We start from the raw sequence: 10,473 nt of genomic DNA, 5'->3' as shown, positions 1-10,473 counted from the left end.
TCTTAATTTTTTTGCCAATGTCGCCACTTTTTTCTCAGCTACCAGACAAAATCCTCGGTGCCAACTGGGACTGAAGTTCAGATGCCTGCGGAGATATGTCTTCAGTGTCCAACTGGGTACAAGTTAAGTGGGACTTGTAGGAACTTCTCCCCTTATTCAATGAATCCCTTCAGTCTGGAGCTTTGAATATTGTCTACCCTTCTTTCAAAGGGTAGACAAGTGTCACTGCAAGGTGACACTGGTGTAAAGTCCCTCTAGCTACCTCTAACATGCAGAGAAGACAGTTGTTCTTTGTATCTTCCCTGCAACTGATAATATACAGGTAATTTAGGGAGTCAGGTTCAGTTATGCATCTTTTGTAACAGAGTGCAGAAGTAAGGGTTAACAAAACCACGCTAAAATGTTTGCAGTTTTTCAGCAGTTCTACATTTGAATTATTAGGTGCAGAGATTTACAAAACAGCAGTTAGCTTGTCAGTTCTATTTGTGCCCTTACTCTTTCTGAGTCTTTAGACCCTTTCTTTTACTCTCTCTGTATTTTTCTTCTTAATGGTTTCTTCATGTTGTTATTATTGTTACATTGGCTCAAAGGTAATTTTTCCTGGCAACACAACCTTTTATTTGGGGGCTTACACTATTGTTGTCTTTTGAAAGGATTTTCCATTCTGCTTGGTAATTTTAATATCTTTCAATTTTTTTTCCTTTTCATCAAGCAAAGACCATTTTGTTGTGGCTAACTTTCCTGACTATTGTACTGAAAAAACCAATAATATACATATATACATATATAAAATATATATATAAACACACATGTATATCTTATATATATGATACACACACATATATATGTGGAAAATACCTACATGTATTCTATGATTTTATGATTCTATGTAAAGTATATACATTTGAAAACCACAGACAACCAGGCTAGGGAAGTATAAAGGGAAAGGTGACCTGCAGCTGATTTTGTGCAAATCATAAAAATTACTGCCTCCAGTCCATTATTCCACCATTGTGTCGACAACATGGTTGTAAATGCTCTGTTCCTTGTTTGAGCCAGGGACTAGCAAAGAACAGCTGTGTACATCTCCTAAACCAGAACTGCTCATTTTCCTTGAAAAGGTCACTACTTGTTGAAACAGTTCAAGGGAACAATTAGATGTAGCAGTAACCTCTAGCTGGGAGTATGCGGTATGGGAAGCACTGAAGGAGTGGAGTGAGCTGACAGCTGTGAGTGGGATAAGTCGACTCATGTAGCTAATATAGATGCAGCCAGATGTGGAAGGATGGCCATCACCAAAATATCCTATCTGCAGTACTGGGCAGAGAAGCATGACTAGATGCTACTGCAAAAGTGCAAGACAAAGCTGACTCTTCATCCCAGTTTCATGGGAAGTGGGTCAGAGCTAATGCTTTCAAGTCCTAGACAAGATTACAATTTAAGTACTTTAATAAGAGCTTAGATTTTCTCTGGAGTCTGAGCCACCCAGCTCCCACTGAAAACCCTAGCCAAAGCTAAATGGATCTTTTTTTTTGCCAGACTGAACACTCAGACATTACAATGACAGTTGGAATAAATCCTAATAACATTGGGGTGGGGTGGGGAAGGGTAATGTGGTTTTTCAGAAATCACTATTTAGTACCTCTGAAAAAACAAATCATATCTACACTACTCACCCAAAACAACGTAATTGCAATAAATGATTCATGCTCTTCCACCTCATACTCAATCATGTTTGGCTTTTCTGCACTCAAATGGCAGAAAAGCGTTTATGAGGACAGCTTTCAAATTCCAGTAGATCTTTCACATCTCACTTTCTGAGTCACTTCAGAAATACTTGAATGCCATTGTAAGCAGAGCTACAAGAATAATATTCCTCATTTACACAGTGACTTAGCTTGAAGCATGAAACACCCTAACAAAGTCTTTATGACTCCTCATGTATTAGATTATTCATAATAGTCTAAGAATCAAGGCCTAAGAGTAAGGAAAGGCATAAGTTGGGTCTCTCCACTTTCAGTGTCTCTGTAGCTGTTTCAAAATCTGTTTCACACACAGATTTTGAAAAAAATAAGTAAAACACATTCACAACTGCTGATTGAAAGCAATTCTGGTGACATAAATGAGTCTCTATGATGCACAGAATGAAATTATTATGAGTGCAATGGGTTTTATGGTATATTTGAAGGCAGAAGCTATGACTTCACACCTGAATAGTTTTTCAAAGCTCCCCCAATGCACTGGAGAAGAGCACATCAGGCTCAGGTTGCCTGGGATTTATTCCTGAATAGACTACTGACTTTTCATTTTGTACTATTACATCTCAGTGTACATTGGTCTCCCACATTGTAAAAAAGGGTGAAGATATGGGTCTCCCTTTTTAAAGCCACTCAAGATGCACTGCTGAAAAGTATGCTTTAAGAATGAGGCCTTATTACTGAGTTCCATTCATGTGGTGGAAATTGCGGGACTGGGATTACAGATTCTTTACCAGGTATTTAAGTAACCATAAAAGCCTGAACTGGTCCTGACTGCTCCTGCCCTTATCTACAAATAGCTTCTGACAGTATTTGCAAGGATTAGTATTGCCTGTGTGGGATTGGACCCATTTTCAGCAAGGCCCTACACTACCCAGGAAATAACTGATTATTAGACATCCGCATGCTGACTTGCTGTCTTGTGATGTATTATTAGAGGCTGGTGCTTAACTAAGGGGTGCAGTGTACAAAACAATATTTAACCAGCATTTCTGATATTGCCCTGTATATCTACTACAGAGCCAACACTAATAATTTCATCACAGGTCATACCTTTTAACATATTTCTTATAGCATTGGGGCATGCAGCTCTGTGATTACAGTAAAATTGTTGCTGTCAGCCTTAAAACCAGCGAGTTCATTTGCAAATAAAAGCTTACTAATATGAATTTGAAAGATCAGAAGCTGGGAAGAATGAACATATCCCACTGCTTAGATTGTTCCATCTGGACTTGGAAAATCTGGGAACTATTCCAAGGTGTCCCAGTAGCTTTCTGTTTGATTCCCAGCCCATCACTCAAGTTTCAGAGATATATAAGCACCTAACAGCCAATGGAATGAGACGCCTAATCCAGTTTCAAAATCTGGGCTTTGTTTCTGGGGTGCAATTCCTTTTCTGCAAAGTAAGGATTCCAGGCCATTCATGTTTCACATAGTTTGGGAAAGGTTTAGGTATGAAGCCTAGCAGTGCAGGAATCCTCTCTGGTAATAGAAATTATATGCAAATTATGGATATTATATGGAAATTATATCCAAAGGTTATTAACTTAATTGGCAAAAATGTGTTCACCAGTATATGCTTGTAAATGTAAAGGTCACTGTCAGTGTATGCTGGTAAAAGTGAAGGTCACTGTCTCCAGGGTGAGGAGCAGTCATGTGAGGAGGCAGAGCTTCCATGTTTACCAAAGGATGGCATTTTTCTGCAAGTGCTTCTGCATGTAAGGAAGTCGGAGATACCCCAGATCCTGTGCTGTTGGAGGACAAGTCAGGGTCAATTGGATCCAAATCTTGGCCAAATACTGTTCACAAGAATTCTTTCCTCTGACATTTTCATATGTTTTTCTTTACCAGTTGTATAATAGATCTGAACCCTCTTTCTGCTGTTCTCATTTTATGGGCAGTGAAAGATCTGGCTCCCCTCCATTTTCAATTCCACAAAACTGTAACCATAACCAAGGACAAGTATGTCTTCCGCTATAGTACGATGTATTGTGTATCATATCATTATCTTTTGGGTTTTTCTAGCTAGCAAAATAATAATAATGCTTAGCACTGACATTGCAATTACCTCTCCTAGTCCTTTGTAACCATTGGCTAGTTCAGTGCTTCCCAAACTATAACCCATGCCCCAGGAGTGGTCTGCAGAAAGCTGTTGCCTCATACTGTTGAATACCCATATGTACCACTGGTGCACTGCTGATGACTGCTACATATCTGTTCAATTCAGTGATGCAGAATAGCAGACAGGAACCCCAGTCCATGAAACCAACTGGGGCCATCTGCCAAATTGCACTATGTTGATAACTTGACACCTGGACCTGTAACACTTCTTTCTTACACCACAGTAAAGGCATATTAGTTCTCACAAGAACAAGTGTTCTAGTGGCTTCAGTGATGTTGTGTGACCAGGAAAGTGAAGAGAAATGATCTCTAAGATGGCATGCTGGAGGGTTTTTATTGCTGATGCTATCTTCAGAAGAAATTGGAATAAGAAGAAATGTATTAAATCTAGGAAAGCATTTCATGTAAATGCAAAATTTTTGCATTAAAGTATTATTAGTAATCCATTTTTAAAGGGCTTACACCTGTAAAAATAACTATTTCAGATTTCTGTATATCCATCTAGAACAAAGACTCCAAACTGGGCCTTTTTAACAGCAGTCTATTCTAACAACCAGAACACAGTTGCTCATAGTCACCTTGACCTAAACAAGACATCTCAATGCTGTATATAAGTGGAATAGCTTCAACACCCTAGGATAAAGGCTCTCTACTGTCATGTGACAAACCTGGATTAAAAATTATCACTCTTCTTGATTTCCAGAACACAAAAAGATCAACCCAAGTCTCCTTAACTGTGGATATATAAGGAAGGCATAGACAAGAATGGGCACAAGCTATGAACCTTGATCATCTGTCCTGAGAAATTGTTAGAACAGCTCCTGGTATATAACTAGGCACAATCAGGAGCAAGCACAGGTCAGCAACCACTAGAAACAACCAGGCTGGATGTGGCCAGCCTATTTTGGGAAGTAGGAGTGGGTAGTCTAACATAATTGCTCTCAGGGCCAAAGAATGGGACCTGGCTGGTTTTAAATTTTTAATGCACATGTAGCCACAAAAATTTTGTGAGTCCAGGAAAGAGGAAGCTCTTCAAATCTCTGTCATCTAGACGTATAAACATCTCAAAGTAGGCTGTGCCAAACCAGGCAGGGCTCTGGACAAAAAGGCTGAGTTATGCCCTCAAGTCCTGTAATGACAATGCTAATCAAGAAATTAAGACCAGAGGAAGAAAAGAAGTGTACGAAAATTAGAACTTCAGTTCTGGATTTCAACACATCTTAGGAAGAGATGTGCTCAGGAAAACTTTTATGCATATGCCCTTGAAATTCATTCTTTTCCACACGGTTCTTGATGTTTTCCAACAACTGAGTGATGCATGGTACAGGCATGACCCAGGGATTAAAAGAAACAATTGGGTCAAATAAGTATTTTTGCAGAAAAAGAAGTTCCAAATCTCTTCCAGTCTCGAGGATGAAAAATTTCTGCAGAGTTCATCTTTTAGTAGTAATTCATTTAGGACCCTGCAAAACTTGATCATCTTTTTGCAGTCCAGAATATTTTCTGCTCTCAAATTAACGCTCTGAGATGTGACCTCTCAGAGCTTTACCATATAACAGCCACATTTCCCTTGACACGTATGAACATACACATTTGCATTGTTCTTATGCAAAACTGCATTGCTTTACCTTGCAATATGAAGTAATCTTTTGATAGTCTTCTTGTATATCTTCAAGCTGGAAAGAATATAGCAATTTGAAGCTACAAAATTAAGCTGGAAGTCCCAGGAGAAAAGACCGTTTTGTGAGGTTATTAATCCTTCCTGTTTCCACTCTGTCCAAAAATACTATAATTTCAGTTTTGATCACGACATTTCAACACTTCTTTCCCAATCAAAATCTTAAAGTATTCAAATGCAAGTAAAGGAAAATAATCAGGGGTGATCTCAAACTTGCATCCTCTTTTTCCCTCTACGCCCGCCTCAGGTCTTCGTACTGACCCTAGCCCTCTCCAATCCCCTTTTTATTTAACAAAAGAATATTTATTAGTTGCAAATTAAATTGATCCAGTAGTTCTAAACTTTTATAATTCTGAGGAGAGAAGATATTGAAACTGTAATTATTTGTAGAAAATAAAATAAAGGCTGTCTTGCATAAAAAAAACATTCTGGAAAACAAAAATTTAACAGAAATATTTTGACAACTAATATTTAAGTTCATTCCAAAAAATGTTCGTATATATGATTAGCTCAAATCAGAAAAATCTTTCAATGTATTCCTACAGTAAAAAGTCATTCATTGCAGACATTTTCAGAAAACCTTTTTAACAAATGTGAGATTGTAGTGGTTAAGAGTCATAGATGGGCATGACAAAGGAAGTGAACACAAGGAGGTTTGGATTATTGTTTTCTCTTCAGTTGTTAGACTTTAGTTTGTAGCAATTAAAAACCTTGCGGCTTTAAACTATCTAATTGAAGTCTTTCACCCTTGTAGTTTGGTACTTTTAAATGGTGATATTAGGGGCCCAGCAGATTCCAGGAATGCACTTTACAATACGATGCTGACAAATTCGTTCTAGCTTTCTATCACTCTCTGTAGGCATGAAATGGCTTTTTGTAAAATCTGTTAATTTTTTGCTCTGGTTTAGAAAAAATCTTTCAGAAATAAAAAGGGTGGCACAACTAAAGGCAAATGTTTTCTCTCCTCACAAGGAAAAACCTTGTCTTATTTTGTTGTTGTTTATGAGAGAGGATAGTAGAGAACTGCTGCTGTAAAAGGAGAGGAGGGGAGGGAAGGGGAGGGGAGGGAAGGGGAGGAGAGGAGGGGAGGGAAAGGGAGGGGAGGGAAGGAGAGGAATGGAATGAGTACCTATGTAATCTAAAGGGGACAAACCAAACTGAGGTGCCATGTAAACTAAGTAAACAGCAGAAATTCAAATGTTCTGCTTGCGGAAGAAGGAGGGCATGGCAGTTGCAGTGGGAGTCATCTGCCACCTACATTGTCTCTCTGTTCTCTTTGTAAGTTGTTCTGTTGTCCGCAGAGACAGCTCAGCAAAGCTGAACAAACTAAGTTCTCTTAAAAAAAAAAAGAAAAAATTCTCATAAAAGTGGAAGGTCTCAAAGGGATGGGTGTGGGTAATAAACCCATTGCACAGCTGGGTGACCTGCAGTCTGACATTAGTGAGGCTTGGAGACTGATGAACACTGGACTGGGGGAAACCTTTCTGATCAGGTTAAGGTCATTAGTTGCGTGTGAAGTAAAAGTTGTCTGTATTGCTCTTACTGCTGACATTTGTTAACTTCCTTCTTGTTAAGTATAAGACCAAGTTTAAACTCTCAAAGCTAACGTCTTTTCTGATCGCTTCCAGAGACAAAACACGGTAACAGATTTGCGTTTTACAAAACTTCAAGGCAGCAGCAGCAAAAGAATGAGAATCCAAAAATACTAAATTGAATGGAGAGTACTAAGGAATGCCACAGACTGACAACAGCTGCAAGTGATATATCCACATGACATATTGTGAAGGTGTGACCCTAGGGACCAAAAGCAACATGGTCAAGTTAGTAGTATTACTGTGGACATACATGTTACGTATTGATTTTAATTGCATGGAAACACATTTATGTGCCTCACATGCAATTAAAAGTGATTAAGTCCTGTGGATATGTGTAAATTTTGTTTTTCTTGGCTTCCTAGCATTTAACTTTTCAATCTTAAGTTGTAAGCTACTAGCTATATTTTTTAAAAAAAATCTAATACAGTATACATTGGCTGTTCCAGCATAGGCATGTATATGCACTATTTCCCCAAACAACAGACATATAATGAGACCTCTCATCTGCTAAAGCAGTCAGGCTTTTGGGAGTAACCAAACAGGGCATACCACGATATAAATGTAGATTTAAATGACCTGAGTGCATGTTCATTCACTTTAAATATTTGGAACATCTCAAATGTACCAAAGGTTAGACCACCAGATTTTTAAGCATATTTTTAGTGGTGAATTTTAGCTCCTGGATAAAAATTAAGAGATCTCCTGTGAAATCCTCTAGTGTGTTCTAGGGCTTTTGTGCTGATGGATTTCAGTTTTTAAATGGATGATCATTTGTTAAGAACAGACTCCATAAAGTACTAGCTGCAGCAGGGTTTGCCTAACTCAAGGCATGTATTTGGCACTCTGTTTTCATTTATACTACAAATGTATTACTAGAGGCATCCCAAGGTTAACATTACAGCTATGGGATACTATTCAAGCAGCATAGGAAATTTTGTCATTTGTCAGTAGTCCAACCCTGCATTTTCCTTTCATCTCCTTTGCAGCTGTCCATGATTCACAGAAATGTATTATTTCTATTGTAGAAAAAAGTATCATTGGTCTTTTGGATTAATCATTAAATGATATCTCCTGTTCCCAGAGCTACAGCTGACTCAGAAGCCTTTGAGAGTTCTTAAAGAACCAGTGCCTCTAGTCTTTTGGTTTTAAAGCTCTTTGTAACTGAGAAAAGTATCTTTTGGGTATATAATGTCTTATAAGTACACTGATGAGATGAAAGCCTTAAAAATTGATTTCTAAAATTATCAAAAGTCTCAAAAATCCTATGCGCATTGTAAGTGTTTATAAAAATAAGCCTTAAAAATAAGCCTTGCATGAGCAGAACATCAAACTGTATATCAATGTGGGATTTTTTTCAATACTGGCAGTTCAAAAATCCCTCTACACTAATTTAGTTCACCTTAATGAAGAAAGCATGCTGTACATATATAATTATGACAGATTACAGGAAAATCTCAGAAAGTGACTAATGTTTATGTCTGAAAAAGTTTAGAAAAAAACCACTGCAGGTTCATTTTTGATTCCAAAGAATGTACTTTTCTGCATGACTTATTGTGGTATATTTAAATAAATTGGCTGCACTAATTATGGTTTCATCAGAGATGGTGTTATTGTTCATTCTTGTCTGAAAGATCCAACAGGCTGAGCAAAAATACCATCTCTATTCATCTGTATAGTTATTTTCTCATGGGTAGGTATGAAGTTAGTTCCTGAGGGACCTCAGAAGTCAACTTAAGAGTGATTGGTGACCCTGTATGAGATTGCTCAGTACATATGTTAGTCACATATAAATTATATGCTCAATGAGTTTGTGTCCTAGCTGGTTTTATTCCTTCTCTGAGCCCATCTGAGAAACTAAAGAAAAAACAACAAAACAAAACAAAAACTCTGTGTTAATTTATTTATGTGAAAAGTAAAAGAGAATACCAGAAAGCAGGTAAGAATCTGTAGCAAAACTAATTGAAAAAAGGGAAGGCCATATGAAGAAAAATGGTGGAAATAAAGGTTATTTTTAGAGTTTACAGAGACTGAAATCTGGACATTTTTTGTTACACATTGTCTAACAAAATATGAAAGTTGAAGAAATATAAATGTAATTATTTTTTAATTTTCCTCACTTTCTTCCAGTTTTCTAAACCAATGAAAAAGTTTCCACTTAGTATGTAGACACACTATTTACATATTCACATTTTAGATGCTTACACATTTTCATTTTTCCTTCTGCCATTTGCAACCCTTGAAATATGACAAAGCTGTCCAAATAATCATCATCACTGTCGTCATCTTAAAATCCCCATTGTATACAGGTGAGTGACTTCTTAGCTATCTCTTTGTAAAAATAAATCTTGAGACTTTAAGAACAAGGCATGCTTCCCCATGTTTTAACCAAGCTTGTAATGACCAGAATCAGACTATCTATTTTTAGAACTGTGTCAAATGCAGGAATTCATTTAACAGAAATAATAACCTTCTTATTTCAGTTCAATATATTCTTCTTCATGCAGTTATAGAACATGCCATTCTTTATCCATAGTCTTGGAATATGATCCATTTACCACCATGGCTTGCTGCTAGTCAAAGTCAGGGATTTATGACTTTTGACATATAAGTATAATTCTGAGATATGTATTTTTGCTTTTAAATATAATATTTTATAGGTTATATCTTTAAAAGATGTTATGGTTTCTTTGTACCCAGCTTATAGTAAATTTCTCTTTCTTATCAGTATTTCCATTATCATTTTGTTACCTTAAAAATTGTCAGAAATAACTTCACATATTTCCTCAGAAAGGCAATACAAATGGAAAAAAATTTAGTGCTAGAGCTTCCTCTATGGACCTCCTCAGAAACCTGCCAACTCAGAGGTGACTTCCTGTGAACATTTCAATTACTGCTCATTTAACTAGTTTTCTATTATGGTTTTCTTTTTTTGATGTTGTATATTTGTTGGGTATTTTTATGAAGTGAACAATTAGCATGACAAATATTTCACAAAAGTTTGCAATATTGTATGAATTCTTGCATTTTAATCCATCGAAATGCAAAGTCTTTTGTGACAATACAATTTCCTGTAAAGACCATCTTAATTGACTTCTATCACTTTCTCCTGATCTTTCTTAATGAACTTCTTCATCAGTTGTTTAGATAGGCAGACTGGTGTTTAGGAAGGCAAGGATTATAACCAGTTCATTTTATTTATCTTTTATGAATATTGGCATGACATTAGGATTTTTCTGTTCTATTCAAACTTCCCTACTCTTTCCAAACTTACTGGAAAATAATATTCACAATTTAAACAGACGCTCAAACAGCTCTTTTTAAA

At 36.8% G+C, this 10,473-nt stretch overlaps 1 long non-coding RNA gene across 1 annotated transcript; it reads left to right on the top strand.

The window, feature by feature from the left end:
- Positions 1-4,587: 4,587 nt before the first annotated feature.
- On the top strand, positions 4,588-9,457 carry LOC135412510 (uncharacterized). The gene is made up of 3 exons (XR_010429708.1): positions 4,588-4,736; positions 7,185-7,342; positions 9,404-9,457. It is a non-coding gene; the product is annotated as an uncharacterized LOC135412510 (long non-coding RNA).
- Positions 9,458-10,473: the final 1,016 nt, after the last annotated feature.

This window comes from Pseudopipra pipra, chromosome 3 (assembly GCF_036250125.1).
Source record: "Pseudopipra pipra isolate bDixPip1 chromosome 3, bDixPip1.hap1, whole genome shotgun sequence".
NCBI lineage: Eukaryota > Metazoa > Chordata > Aves > Passeriformes > Pipridae > Pseudopipra > Pseudopipra pipra.
The sequence above is the reverse complement of the archived record's forward strand: the minus strand, read 5'-3'. Positions and strand labels throughout refer to the sequence as shown.